Source organism: Chionomys nivalis, chromosome 2, assembly GCF_950005125.1.
Source record: "Chionomys nivalis chromosome 2, mChiNiv1.1, whole genome shotgun sequence".
NCBI classification, from domain to species: domain Eukaryota; kingdom Metazoa; phylum Chordata; class Mammalia; order Rodentia; family Cricetidae; genus Chionomys; species Chionomys nivalis.
The window spans coordinates 135,564,964-135,580,671 of NC_080087.1; the positions used below are offsets into that span (position 1 = coordinate 135,564,964).

The window sequence follows — 15,708 nt, forward strand, 5'->3', positions numbered from 1 at the left end:
ACACATTATTGACAAATAGATGAAGCAGGTCAAGCCCAACACAGTGGAACTCCGGGTTCCACACTTTACATTATCATCATTCACACTGATGAGCTGGCCCATGCTCATCTGGTCAGAAATTACTAATCATGTTTTGATAGAGGAAAGTCCTAATTAGCCCTTTAGCGTCTCTTACTCTAGGTTGAGATTTTAAAATCACTCCATGTGGAAGTGACATGGCTGGATGATATTATTCATTTGCCACTAACTCTGCAGAAAATCACACATCTGACTGAGGCCAACCAATATGTCCTCCGTGTTTTGGGGATGGGGAAGATAACGTTTGTATGGTTAGTAACTCACTGAAGAATTGACTATTTCTGGGAAGTGGAACTAAAAGGCATGAGTCATAACCTTTCTAATCAGTACTTCAGATTTACAGAATCCAGACTTTCCACTGACTACAGAGAACAGCAGCCCCACATCACAAGAGCACAGCATCTGAAGTTTATAATTACCCTGGTGCCTCCCCACAAAAGTCCCTATATAACCCTCGTGCTATGGGCTTTGTGCTGGATGATGGTCCCATTGGCAGCGGCCTCCACTGTCTTAGGTGATTTGATAACTTTACAAATAAATCTCTCTCTTTGCCCTAAATAACTTATGCTTGAGCCCTCTGCCTTTTCCATTCACAAGCAATGAACTTGGATTCTTCATTCATTTCTTACGTTCATGGAGAAAGGGTACTTAGGTCCTAAAGGAAGTTCCGAATTCCTGAATATAAAAAAAGACTTTTCTAATAAAATTTAAGTGTAGCATTTCTTCCTCAAGGGGAGAACGTTTGGACCAGTTATGGTCGAATTCCACTTTAGTGGAATATGTAATATGTTTGTATTTGAAATGAATCTGTTTGCTTCTGCAGCATAGCTTCGCTTCTCGGATATGTAGGACATTTGGTACCAAGAAGGGGAGCAAAGCTAGTATCTATGTAAGTGATGTTATCACCAACATCTCAGCTACATGACCCTTCCCAAAATCTCTGTAAAGAATACAAGTGTTTGTGGTTTTAAATATTCAGTATCACTCTTTTTGTGCCTGAAAAACAAACTGAGCAAAAAAAAAAAGGAAAGGAAAGGAAAGAAAGAAAGAAAAGAAAAAATTTCCATTTGTACCCAGGAAGTACTTTTTATTTGCTTGGGTTTTTTTTTTTTTCATTTTTTTTTTTATTCCATGACTTAAGAAGGTTTTGCTTTGTGTGTGCAGATGCCTAAGCAGAGGGTGGGGAGTGGAAAGTTCGTTACATTAAAGTCTTCTGAACTGCAGCGTTCCCAGAGCCACACACTTGCTTTTCTTCAGTTCTCTTTCTCTTGCTTTGCCTAAAGCTTTCAGAAAACAAATTTGGGTGAATAGAGGAGTTCCCACATCATGACCCTGAGAACAGTGACTAGGAGTTAAACTAAGCATCCCAAAAGTACCTGTGAGTCCCTTCAGCTGCGTTTACCGTTTTGAAATGGGCAGGCATGAAAAGAGCTGTGTCCTTACTGATCAGAATAGTGTCTCCTCCATACTCTCTGTGGAGTAGCCCCACCCTCCAGCCACCCAACCAGCCCTCATCTTTCTCCCATGGCTTCACAGGGAGCCTCGATTCCTGTCCCTCTCAGCTATGTCCCAAGTGTGTCTCTTCCTCTCTTGCCAGGGTCATTGTGTTGTCAGCATCCTGTACTTCTCTCATCATCTTCTAGCCCCTCCTCATCCCATTTCAAAGTCTTCAACCAGCATTGTAAGTGTAACTGTAATTTATGTGTCCTTCCTCTCCTGCACACTGTCCATGGTTTCCTGTGGCAATTAGGTTAGGGTCAAATGCCCCACATGATCCTGCACAAGTGCAACTCTCTCTCTTGTTCCTCATCTCTGGACACATCTGTTCTTTCCTCTTCCTGCACCAAATGTTTAGACCACACTGAATGGTGTGAGCTTCTCCAAATCCCCCAGCAGACACTTTCCCCTGCTTCCAGGAGCCCTTTTCTTGAACCTTCCCCCCTCTCTCTGTCCTCCCTCCCTCTCCCTCCCTCCCTCCCTTGCTCTCTCCCCCTCTCTCTCTCCTTCCCTCCCTCTCTCTTCCTCCCTCCCTCCCTCCCTCTCTGTCCTTCCCTCTCTCTCTGTCCCTCTACCTCCCTCCCTCCCTCTCTCTGTCCCTCCCCCTCTCTGTCTCCCTCTCTTCCTCCCTCTCCGTTTCTCTCTGTCCCTCCTTCCCTCCCCCCTCTCTCTCCATTCCTCCCTCTCCCTCCCTCCCTCTCTCTGTCCCTCCCCCTCTCTGTCCCCTTCTCTCTCACCCTCTCTCTCTGTCCCTCTCCCTCTTCCCCCTCTCTGTCCCTCTCTCTGTGTGTTTCTCCCTCCCTCTCTCTGTCTCTCTGTCCCTGTCCCTCTCTCTCTCCCTCCCTCCAGCCCTCTCTCTCTCCCTGTCCCTTTCTCTCCCTCTCTTTCTCTCTCTGTCCCTCTCCCTCCCCCCGTCTGTCTCCCTCCCTCCCTTTCCCTCTCTCTCTCTCTCTGTCCTTCTCCCTCTCTCTCTGTTCCTCCCCCCCGTCCCCCTCTCTCTATCCCCCTCCCTCTGTCCCTTCCTCTCTCTCTCTGTCCCCCCTCTCTGTCCCCCTCTCTCTCCCTCCCTCCCTCTCTCTCTGTCTCTCTCTCTCCCTCTTTGTGTCCCCTCTCTCTCTGTCTCCCTCTCTCCATCCCCCCTCTCTCTCCCACCCGTCTCTCTCTGTCCTTTCTTCCACAGAAATCTGCTTATCTTCCGGCCTTTGCTTTCACACTCATCAGTTCAGAGGGTAAGACTTGCCCAGGGATTTCAATCATTGGCTTCTTGATGACTTTTCTGCTTCCATTTGATTCAGTGTCCCACCCCAATCTTAGGACTCACCATCTGAGTATGATGGACTGTTTGATTTTGTCAACCTAAAAACAAACACACAAAAATTCAGAAAGAGATTTTCATAGAATAATGGCATCTATATGGGACTAAGAGAAAACTACAAGGGGAACACACATGTCATAGTAAACTATGAGCATATTCTAAGACAGGGAGGTAGTGGGAAACTTTTAAAGACAAGCATGAGGATTGCTTCAGACTCTGGCCCTAATGATTGACACTGTTTTTCTTTGGGACGGTTGGGCTAGTTCTGAGAGCTGTTCTAAGCGTTCTGTAAGAACATCATAACAATAAAGTTTGAATAAGTACAAAGACTGCAACTGAAGAGACCCACAAATTCATACACATATATGTGGCCATATAAAACAATGCCCCAGGTCCAGAAAAAAGTGACAGGGAGTGGGAGGGCCCAGGGGAATGGTGGCAGGGGAGCGCCAGTTGCATATGCCACAGGGAAGAGAATTACTATGTCTTCTGGGTTTTCCACAGAAACCAATGTTCAACCTCTGTAAGATATCAGTATTTTTCAATGTTGGTTTATTTTTATTTTATTATGCACTGGTATTTTGCCTACATATATGTCTATATGAGGATTTTGGATCCACTGGAGATGGAGTTACAGACAGTTGTAAGCTGCCATACAGGTGCTGGGAATTAAACCCTTGACCTTTGGAAGAGCAACCAGTCATCTCTTTAGCCTCTAAAATATCAATTTTTATATTCTTCAATCTATATTAAAATAAAAACAGTGTGAGTCTATATAACAAGTACCAAATAAAATGTATTTAAAGATCTGATTTAACTTGTGGAATGCTTTTTCTTTCACATCTTTTTTGGTAGTGGAGGTGGCTTTTGTTATGGGGTTGCTTGTCTTTCAGAGTTTCACTCTACAGCCTATGTTGTGCTCAGACTCTTGGTCTTGTTGTTTCTGCTTCTGACTGTTGAGATTGCAGGAGTGCCTCACCTTGCCCTGCGTGAACTATCCTTTTCAAACTTGTGCTTTAAAGTGGAACACTTTCACATCAAATGCATGTAGATTTGAATAAACTCAAGAGATTTATTCTAGATCTCACTCTGTCATTTACCAGCTACATGACCTTGAAGAAGTCTGACTTCTCTGCACAGAAGTTAATTTACCTGTGACCTCAGAGGATTCTTATAAGGAAAAAAAAAGATGATGCATATGAAAATTCTCAAAAATCATTAAGTGATACCAGTTGTCATGGTTTAAATTTTTTATTAGTGTTGGTGGTTATTTTAGGCTTTAAAGTGTCTTATTATGCTTCAAATTTTCATCGACAGGATTGAGACTAGTGACCCCTTGACGGAAACCATGACAACCTTCTTAGAGTAACTATTTAAAGTAAGGCTTTAATAACCTCCCCATAGTAACTGATGGATTTTGAGTCTATAAAAGTGCCACCTCCAAATCTCTGAGCTTCATTCCATTAAAAAAAAAATTAAAAACTATTCTCTGGCTGGGGAGATGCAAGCATGAAAACTGAGTTCAGATATCCAAAATCCAGGTAATGTCAGGTGTGTTTGTGCATGTCTATATTCCCAGTGCTTCTACAGTAAAATGGGAGACCAGAGAATTTCCTGAAGCTTGTGTCCAGCTAACCTGGGGTACATAGTAGCGAACAACAAAGAGATGCTGTGTAATGTGTGGACCAAAACCCAAAGTCGTCCTCCGACCTACACACACGAGAGAGAGAGAGAGAGAGAGAGAGAGAGAGAGAGAGAGAGAGAGAGAGAGAGAGGATGCTAAATCCTGCTCAAACCTAAATGCCCTTCACCTAAGGCATTCGTGCAGGCTAAGATTGGACAATAGCTTGACTTGCTTGGCCTTCTTAGACTAAGTTTCCGGTGAATGGATGACATCTACTGGTATAAACTATAAGTGTGCTTTATCTTTCCTAAGAAAAGAAAAGCACCAGTGTGATGGTGGGGCAAGGACAGTTCAGGCACCCTCTGCTCTGCTGCCCAAGGACCTAGCTGGGGACATTCCCGTGGACACCTGGGATCCCCTCAAGAACCAAGTCTCTTGTCGGCCCTAAAATGGCTCCCTTGATGGAGATATCTTTTTCCCTGCTCCTATATCTGCCCTTCCTCCATCTCCACCCTCCCGCTCCCCTAAGATCTCTCCAGTCTTTCCTTTCTCCCTTTTCTCTCCCCCCTCCCCTTCCCCCAGCCCCACCCTCCACCCCCACCCCCATGCTCCCAACTTTCGCCCAGCAATCTTGTTTGCTTCCAATTTCCAGGAGGATCTATATATGTTTTTCTTTGGGTTCACCTTGTTATTTGGCTTCTCTAGGCTTGCAAGCTATAGGCTTAATGTCCTTTGTTTATAGCTAGAGTCCATTAATGAGTGAGTACATACCATATTCATCTTTTGGGGTCTGGCTTATCTCATTCAGGATAATGTTTTCTATTTCCATCCATTTGCATGCAAAATTCAAGATGTCATTGTTTTTTACTGCTGAGTAGTACTCTGATGTATATATATTCCACACTTTCTTTATTGATTCTTCTATTGAGGGGCCCCACTATCACACTGATGTTTAATCTCAAATATCACCATAGAATCTTTGTTCCACTACGGATGGAAATAGAGACAGAGACCCTCCATCAGAGCAACGGATTGAGCTCCCAAGGTCCAGTTGAAGAGCAGAAGGAGGGAGAAGATGAGCAAGGAAGTCTGGACCACGAAGGGTTGGTTCACCCACTGAGACAGTGTGCCTCTTCTAATGGGAGCTCACCAAATCCAACTGGACTGGGACTGAATGAGCATGAGATCAAACCGGACTCTCTGAATGTGGCTGACAATGGGAGCTAACTGAGAAGCCATTTATAAAGGCACTGAAACTTGTTTCCACTGCATTTACTGGCTTCTTGGGACCCTAGTCTATTTGGTTGCAAAGCTTCCTAGGCCTGGATGTTGGGGGGAGGGCCTTCTTGGACTTCCCACAGGACAGGGTTCCATACCCTCTTTTAAGGAGGGAAGAGGAGGAAGAAGGGGGAGTGGGGGAGCAGGAGGGGAATGGGAGGAGGGGAGGAAGTGTAAATTTTGAATGGAAAAAATAAAAAAAATTAAAAAAGAGAAAAGAAAAGCACAAGCCATGTTTCAGGCCATAGGGAAAAAATGCAAAAGAAAAATTGCATTCAGTAGACTCCAGCACAGAGGTTCAAGACAAGGATTGCATGGAATGGTGAAGAAGCCTCTTAGGATAATGAAAAAGGTAAGTAATATGCATGCCATATATTTCATGTTAATACTTACAGTTTTACGTAAAATACATAAAGTTAGGACTAAGGCTTTGACTCAGTGGTAAGAATACTTGCTGCACAAACATGACCTTTCTCAATATCCACGTAGAAAATGCGAGGCAAAGCCAGCAAGATTGCCCAGTGGTAAAGTGGGTTTGCTACCAATCCTGGTAACCTGAGATTGATCCCAGGACCCACATCGTAAGAGAGAATATACTTCCATCAACTGTCCCATCACACAGGAGAGAGAGAGAGAGAGAGAGAGAGAGAGAGAGAGAGAGAGAGAGAGAGAGAGAGAGAGAGAGAGTGTTTTAAAAGTCAGGCAAGACTGCCCGCTCACCTACAACCCCAGCATTGTGAAAAATGTAGACCACACTGTGATCTCTAAGGTTTACTGGTAATCAAGGAAGATTCCCAATATGAACCTCAGGCCTATGTCTCTCCAACACACATAAGCACACACATGCAAACATGCACAGACACACATATACTACATACACACGAAAAGAAGAAAAAGTCAGATATAAAACTATCACATGCTTTAAGATATCCACATCCACTTTTATTTCTGAACTGTTTTATGTTTTAAGCAACTGTCTTGTTATAATAAGTTAACGTGGAGTTTCTCCTGTTTTTGAGTGCTGAACCACTTGTAAAGGAAAGGAAAGCTCTTTCAAAAGCTGGTGGTGGTGTGACAGGAAGTCATGGAAAAGGACAATAGAGAAGGTACATAGATACCTGTTTGGGGCTCAGATTATGTCAAGAAAAATCAAAGCTGGCTGCAAAGGTTAGCAGAAAAGATGATGGGAAACAGCCCAATATAAATGCCTCAGTGAGAGGCAAATGGACGGGGTGGTGGAAAGCAGAAAATTCATTTGTATTGCATGGTGCAATATGGACAACACCTACACTGATTAGAAGCTAGGCCAGATTAACTCTTGCACAGGATAGGTACGCACTATAATCTCTGTCTCATTAACTCGGGAGCTGGTCTCATAGAAGATGCTTTATACAGATAAACCTTGATTACCATTAAAACTCAGTTAGGCCTGCTACCATGTTAGTGCTCTTTTGTGTGCTGGAAAAGAAAAAAGAAAAAAACAAAGCTCTGGCTTGCAAGAATTGACCCTGAAAGTTTGCTTGTCGTCCAATGTCTCAAAGCTATATTGCCTAAAGATGCAATTAAGAGTAACCTTGGACATAGCTAACCACTAGTCATTCCTAACTATAGGTGTGCAGAAGCATCCATACCTCTTTGGTTTTGGAGTTTCATAAATCATCTGGGTATAAATATAAACAAAGTTTTTACAAGTGCATTTGTAGAGCATGAATATTAATGTCACACTTTATTACTCAACCTCCCCTCATTTAATCCTTCAAATTAGTACAGGACAGCATTACTAGGTATATTATCAAAGCCAAGGAGGACTCCCCAGCTCAGGGCATACATGGTTTTCTCAAATGGCACGTTGAATCAAAATCTCCCAAGGAACACGTGTGAAAAAAGAGGAAGAAGTACGAGAAGACTGTTCCCGTGGTCCTGAGAGCTCACGGAAGAGCAAGCTCCATATCCAATGAGAGAACCTGTCTCCAGGCAACAGGATGGAGAGTAGTAGAGGAAGGTGCCAGACATATTGTGTGTGTGAGTGCCCCCCCCACACACAGAGCACATATCCATACACATACGCATGCAGCACACACGCATGCAGCACACAAGCAAAAGTTAAACAGTATCAATGAATTAATACTTTGACAGTAATTTGAAAAACTAAATGAACCTTTGTAAATCATAGATATAGAATTAATACATTCTTAAAACAAAATATTAAATTAAGAAGCAGGATATATTAAATAATAAACTAAAAGTGCTGCCTTTATTTCAACACTCAAACTGAGCAAGATTCTTTTAGTATGAAGATAAAGAGAATCCATATTATTATTATTATAATTATTAGAAATGAAAGGGTCATATATGCTAATGAGTCTTATTTTAATTTTAAAGAAAATATACCACCAAATAATACCATATAACTTTGAAAATTATTTATTTATTTTACATCCCAGGCAAAGTTTCACCTCCTTCCCTCCTTTATACCCACTCTCTCTGTTCCCATCCCTCAATCCGCTCCTTCTTCTTTTCTGTTCAGAAAAGGGCAGGTCTCACATGACTATCAGTAAAACATGGCATACCAAGTTGCAGTAAGACTAAACCCTTCCCCATGTATTAAGGCCGGGCAAGGTGACCCAGTATGAGGAGTAGGGTCCCAAAGGCCAGCCAAAGTGTTAGGGACAGCCCCTGTTCCCACTATTAAGAGTCCAACAAGAAAACCAAACTACACAACTGTAACGTATATGCAGAGTGCCTAGGTCAGTCCCATGCAAGCTTCCTGCTTGTTATTTCAGTCTCTTTTAGCTCCTATGAGCCCAGACTGGTTGATTCTGTGCATTTTCTTGTGATGTCTTTGATCCCTCTGGCTCCTACCATCCTTTCTCCCTTTCTTCTCCAGGGTTCCTGGAGCTCCACCTGATGTGTAACTGTGTGTGGAGTAGGCACCAGTCTACAAATGATATAGCAGAATATTGTTAGGCATTATTAACCACATAACTTTTAAAGATATGTTAGATATTGCCAATTTTCTGAACACACAAAATATGCAAAGAAATGGAGAATGGAATAGACTAGGAGACTGTGAAGATATCAGAAACAAAACTAAGAAAGCAACAGTACAGAAGGGTTGAAAACATACCATACTACACATGAATTCCAATGGCCCAAAACCCCAGAGCTTCTCTAGGCCATTTAAAGTACTCTGGAGGCAAAACCCGAAAGGTTGCAGCTTATGAGGCCGACATAATGGTAAGAGCAAGACCTACCCAAGATAAATCAGAGAATATATATAATTAAAATACCCAACATGTCTAATTTGATGGTTTATTAAAGAAAATTCACCGTGAAAAATCAATTCCCTAAATGTAGGCATTTGTTTTTTGTTTTTTTTTTCATTTATGACTTTATTTTGTTAATGTGTGGGTGTTTTGCCTACATGTCTGTCTGGGTAGCAGTGGGTGCCTGGTGCCCTTGGAGGCCAGAAGAGGGTATGGGATCCCCTGAAATGGAGGACCAGAGAGTTGTGAGCCTCCATGTACCCAGAGTACGAACCTGAGTACTCTGGCGGATTAGCTAGTGTTCTTAACAACTGAGCTGTATTTTCAGTCTGATATTTCTTTATAGAAAGAAATCTAGGTACCATTAACTTAAACAGAAAAAATAAATAAGTAAATAAAACATCGTCTCAGAAAAGGCTAAAAAAAGCCTTCAATAATAAAGCATTCATGAGGATTAATCTTGAAGAACTGCACCCACCAGACAGGCCTGTAGGCATATTGTGGATGCTCTATTGCTAATTGATAGAGAAGGATGTAGCCCAAGGCGGACAGTGTCTGTCTGGACAGGTGGGCTTAGAAAGAACAAGCCAGTGAGCAGTATTCCTCCACGGATCCCTCATCAAGCTTCTGCCTTGAGTTCCTGCCTTGGCTTCCCTCAACAATGGACTATAACCTATAAGCTAAAATAACCCTTTTCTCTGCAATTGCTTTTCATCATGGTGTTTCTCACAGTGAAAGAAAGCAACCTGGAGCAGCTTCACCTACTAAGATATGAGAGCCATGAGGATGCATTTAACCACACGAAACCTCACTGGACACAGGCTTAGAAAACACTGTGGGGTTCATCTGAGGTTAGGAGGAAGGGACTACCCTTCCTGTTTTTCAATATTCGGAGAAATATTTAAAAGTAATATTTGACACACTTTTTTTAAAAAAAAAGAAACCATTATCAGATATTTGCTCTTATGTTCCTTATTGCCACGAAAATAAACTGAAAAGCTGTTATCATGAGGAATTAAGCTTAGTAAGCCAGACGAAAACAAAATAAAACTCAAAACCCCCACAGCTTTCTATATACAAGGGGAAAACCAGTATTTAGAAAAACCATAGGCAGAAGGATGATCTAAAGATACAACATCCATACAGAAGGATCTACAAACTCTACCAAGTGATATAAACAAGGATTTGAATTGGTACACAGGCCCGCAACATTTCTGATTGGAAAATCATGTTACAATAATATTCATTCCTCCTCAATCAATTTATAAATGTAACGGTTTTCCAAGTGAAATATCGGCTGGATATTTTCGTGTGTTTGAGAATATGATCAGTGAGCTGAAAAATTCTTTAGAAGATCGGAGCTGAGAACGACAAAAGCAATCGATGTCCAGGAGATGCAGTAGCAAGAAACCTGGGTTTCCAAACAGATGTAAGGAGGGCTGGGGAGATGGCTTGGTTGGTAGAGTGCTTGCTGCTTAAGTGTGAGGACCCGAGTTTGGATCCTCAGCCCCTGCACAAAAGCTGGGTACGGAGCTTGCATAAGTCTGTGAACTAAGCACTGGGAAGGGGACTTGACACAGGTGGATCTGAGCCTTTCACCAGACAGTATAGCCAAACTGATGAACTCCTGAGCCAGCCCAAGAGCCTGTGGAGACTGACTGAGGAAGGCATGTGCCCTCTCCCCAACATATGCACATCATGTGCATACAAACATCTGAATACACACATGCACATACTCACACACACACACACACACACACAAACACACACACACACACGCTATTAAATAAAATCAAGGTCTGGCAATATACCTCACAGGATAAGGCTCTTGCTGTTGAGCTTGTTGACCTGAGTTCAATCCCCAAGACCCACATAGCACCCACACACCCCAAACACATAAAATATAAGTAATAAAATGATTTTCAGTTCAAATAAGAAAGTAAGTGATAGGCGCCTGTGCGTACAGCTGGTGGGCCTGAGTACCAAGCAAACCTTCTGGAGAGAATTAGTTCCTGAATATCTAAAGACTTCTGAGGCATCCCTGTCTCCTGGCCACACAATGCCCTTCCAGGAGGCGTGAGTTTAGCAGGCATTTCCAAGCAGATCACGGTCCCCACTGAAGTTCAAGTCAGGATTCAATTCTACACATTGTACATATATGCATCTACATTATAAATTATTGTAACATGAACTTCAAAATCTACAGACTTTTATCTTTAAAGCTATTTGGAATATTCAAATACCTAAGTTTTATTCTTTTAACCATTAAATATTGGGTGGTCAAAAGATTAGCAAAATGTGTTAATCTATTCCAGCTCTGAAAGCCTGCCCTAGGAATAACACTAGAAGCATACTTACAGACTGAAAGAGAAAAATAGCAAAGAAAATAGGAATTTTAATTGCAACTATTCTTTGGAAAGAAGGAAGTCCTCAGATATATTTAAGGTAACAATGGTAACTTCTAAATGTATATTTTCTCACTTCTTCAATAGCCTTGCTACTATTATATTAAAAATTAAATGTCAGTGCTCCCCATTCCTGCATGCTTTATTTCAGACGTACTAGACATACTATCATCTTTATAATATCAATTATAATTGTATAGGTGGCATCAAAGGTACCAACAAACAACCTCTAAAGAATTTTATTTTCAACAAATGAGCTAATTGTCAAATTTTGTTTATCTCTGACATACAACATAAAAACACCCCAGGTCACGTTATGACAAACAAGATGTGTGGACCCAACATAAAGTAATATTGACTTTAACAGACTATGTCAATTCCAGATTTCATTTATAAGTGACTGAAAAACAAACTGACTTGAGAGAAGAAAGGAAACGGTTGGCTTATGAAGCCAAGAAGGAAAATGAAAGGAAGATCAAGAGATTGCCTTCATGTGCAGCTCTAGTTAGCTGTCCCCTCTTTCCCCTGCTCCCCTCATCTCCCTGCCCCCTTTGCACCTCCCCCGACCTCCATCCCCCTGCTTTCTTTGGTGGTTTCTTCTGAAGCAGGCTATTCTGAGTGTCTTCCTACATGACTTCCCACCTTTACAAGCATAGCAGCTACAATAAGAACAGTGTTAACCAGCATCCTCACCATGGTGCATTAGCCTGACACAGATCACAGCCTGTTTTTCGGAAGCAGTCCGGTAGCGAAGAGGCAGATCTCCCACAGTCTAGGTTTCATCCTGAACTCTCTGGATGGAAACCAGCCTTATCCTACCACATGAAACAAGAGTTGGGGAAACCAGAAAAAAGGAAGAGAAACATTGGGGAGGTGCATCTCAGAGATGTCTTGCACATGAGATGATCCCTTTAGCTGAACACTGGAACAAGAGGTGAAAGGGGGTTGTTCAAGGCACAGGTACTGTGTGAGAAGCCAGTCTGGAGCTGGCATAGTGGTGCATATGTATTATCCCAGCAGTTCTGAAACTGAGGCAGGAGGATCATATTTTGAGGTCAGAATGAGCTACATAATGAGTTCCAGACCTGCATGAACTGTATAGCAAGCAAGATCCTGCCTCATAAAATTACAACAACCACTTCACTACTATAAGATGAACATTTTCAGCTAAATCTATGGATGGTAATAAAGGAAGATCTCCTAAGTCATTCCATCATTCAAATTAGCGAATGAGGAAGAGGGAGAGTCAGGCTTGTTCGTCCCGTCTGCCCAGCTAGCTTAGCCCCCAAAATAACTGCACAGAAACTGTATTAATTGAATTACTGCTTGGCCCATTAGCTCTAGTTTCTTATTGGCTAATTTTTACATCTTAATTTAACCCATTTCTATTAATCTGTACATCGCCATGTGGCAGTGACTTACCAGGTAAAATTCAGCACATCTATCTCTGGCGGCGGATCCATGGTGTCTCCTGACTCTGCTTTCTTCCTCCCAGAATTTAGTTCTGTCTTCTCCACCCACCTAAGTTCTGCCCTATCAGGTCAAGGCAGTTTCTTTATTCATTAACCAATACAAGCAACACAGAGAGGGGACTCCCACATCAGAGACCTGCAGTTAGCTCACATTGGTTGACTGTCAAAAGGCTGTGTAATTTTATCCTCACTTACCTTGTAAGGTAAGAAGAAAGAAGATATGAAACACTTCCTAGGATGGGCTCTGTCTAGCCTCCTCCTTGCTTTGAGAGACTGACCCTTGCCAACTGACCAAGGTGCACAGGCTGAGCTTCCAATTGGTTCCATCTATGGGAGCACAGAGAAAGGAGACAGCGAGAAAGTGACCCTTAGCTCTAGATGCTGCAGTACAAAGATGACTACTATGTGAAGAGATATGGAAAATCCTTAATCAGTTCAACCCATAGGGAAAGAGTGAGAAGGAAACTGACATGAGGGAAGGTCAGGCCTTGGAGTGCAGCACCCCAGGCACTGTCACTCCAACAAAGATTATTTACAGAGATCGTTGGGTCCCTTGGATACAAGCTCCTTCATCTGCAGTTTGCTTTTTAAAGGTAGCTATTTAGTGAGCTGTTGTCAGTGCTCTGTAATCAGGAAAACTCTAAACAGCAGTGGACCAGAGCCAAGCAAAGGACTTAGGCAATCACGTTTCTTTTTTTTCTCCCACAGGAATTAAGCTCTACCTGGATGTACCCCCCCCCCATTTCTATCACCATCCTTGGAAGGTAGCTGATCACTCCCCTGAATGTCTAATTCCCCCGTAATTACTGCCTTAGGAAAAGAATGAAAAATGCATAGACTAATTAAAAACCTCAAGGGAAATCTAATCTGGGTTAGCTCCCTGAGTGAGGCTGCTTCTTTCCAAGTGACTCCTTTGAGTTCGGAGTTCCAGGAGTTATAGCTTCTGCGTGGTTTGCTGGGTTAACCATATAGTGTAAACATGTGAGCTTTCCCTTCTGCTATATAAAATTACAAGTTTTATTGTAGTCTTAAATGAACTTTTTTAATTATACCCAATACTTGGGACTTTTTTTTTTCATTGAGATATAGTTTAATTTTGGATCCCCTTTGTGTATTTGTGCTTGGATACTAAAGTATATTGGAGTCCTAGGAAGTTCTCAGTGGCTCAGACTCTGAGAAAGGTGTGGAAGGGGTTAAAAATATCTAGGAGAAAAGGCCTGTGTGGGTAAGGTGACAAGCCTTTGAAGAGAAAGCTGAGGTGGCAGAATGCTCAGGAGACAGGAGCACTGGTTGTTGGGTGAAGTAGTCTTTGTCCCGATGGCGAAAGGAAAAGGAAAGAAGTGAGAGCGAATGGGAATAAAAACATGAGACAGAGACAACCACAGTAAGAGATGTGTGGCAAAGGAAGCTGACTTTTCCCAAAATACCTAAGGGAGATTCCTGAGACCACCTCCAGACTGTTTCCTCATATAATTCCACAAGGGGGCACTGTTGAAATGGCGACTTAATGTCCCATATAGGAAACATTCGAACATTCAGGAACTCTGAGGGTGTGTGTGCGTGTGTGTGTGTGTGTGTGTGTGTGTGTGTGTCTGTTTCTGTGTCTGTGTTTTGGCTGGTTTAAATATATTTTTACTTATGTGGTTGGTTGTTTAGTGTCTGTGTCTTTAGTTTTTCTGTTTATGTGGTTGGTTGTTTAGTGTCTGTGTCTTTAGTTTTTCTGTTTTCCTTTGTTAATGGGCTATGACATCTTAATATTCACATTTTTAGTAAATTTGTTCTTATATTGCCATTTTCAAATTTATATAAATCAGATAAATTTTTAACAATAATTAAGTAGAAGTCCAGTATTATTTTCCATAAATTTAAAGAAGAGGAGGAGGAGTTGGAAGAAGAAGAAAGAAGAAGAAGAAGAAGAGGAAGAGGAAAGGAAGAAGAAGAAGAAGAAGAAGAAGAAGAAGAAGAAGAAGAAGAAGAAGAAGAAGAAGAAGAAGAGAAGAAGATCTTTCTCTCCAGTGTTAAGGAGTCTGGGGGAGATAAGGGCAAACAGGGTCTTTTCTCCACATCATACCCAAAAGAAATGAAGAGACTCAAAATGGGGAAAAAAATTCTCACTTTGAAAGTAATGTTATTTAATGCCATGTTAAAAAAACAAACAAACAAAAACCACCAGAAGTGATTTTGTTTAAATGGAATCTCTTCCATGCTGTAGGGAAAGCTAGAGCCATGAGCATTCGTGTCCTAGAAGGACCATGATCATGATTTTTATGTATTAATACAGTTTCTCTTAGACTGCCCACCAGAATTTAAATAACCTGAGCCCCTCCAGGAAGTTATTTCCTCAGAGAGAACTAAAAGCTTGTCGGGGAGAACACAAAACCAGAGCAGAGAGAGCCCCAGGACCCGGAGTAACACCGCCAAGAAGCACTGGGGTGTGGGTACCATTTCTACCACGGTATCCACCCTGTGTTGCCCAAAATCATCCCAGGACAAACAGGGCTAGGGAGCCCTTGGAAGTGGAGAGTCCAGACTGAAATGCAGCCAGGTGTAGTACACACCTCAGGTACCAACACTTAGGAAGTGGAGACAGGAGCATCACCGCAAGTGACCACAGTGAGTACACACAGGCTGCCTTCAAACTCCTTTTGTAGTTGAGGTTGGCTTTAAACTCCTGATTCTCCTGCCTCTATCTCCTAAGTGCTGGCTCATGTGGAGATAAGTTATTTGGCTACCGTATCCCACTTAGCCTCCTTCATCCTATGACAGTTCTTTA

At 42.2% G+C, this 15,708-nt stretch overlaps 1 long non-coding RNA gene across 1 annotated transcript; it reads right to left on the bottom strand.

Annotated features, from left to right (window-relative positions):
• Window positions 1-1,243: 1,243 nt before the first annotated feature.
• On the bottom strand, window positions 1,244-12,927 carry LOC130863263 (uncharacterized). The gene is made up of 3 exons (XR_009055697.1): window positions 12,886-12,927; window positions 2,897-2,931; window positions 1,244-1,361 (listed from the first exon to the last, which is right to left on the bottom strand). It is a non-coding gene; the product is annotated as an uncharacterized LOC130863263 (long non-coding RNA).
• Window positions 12,928-15,708: the final 2,781 nt, after the last annotated feature.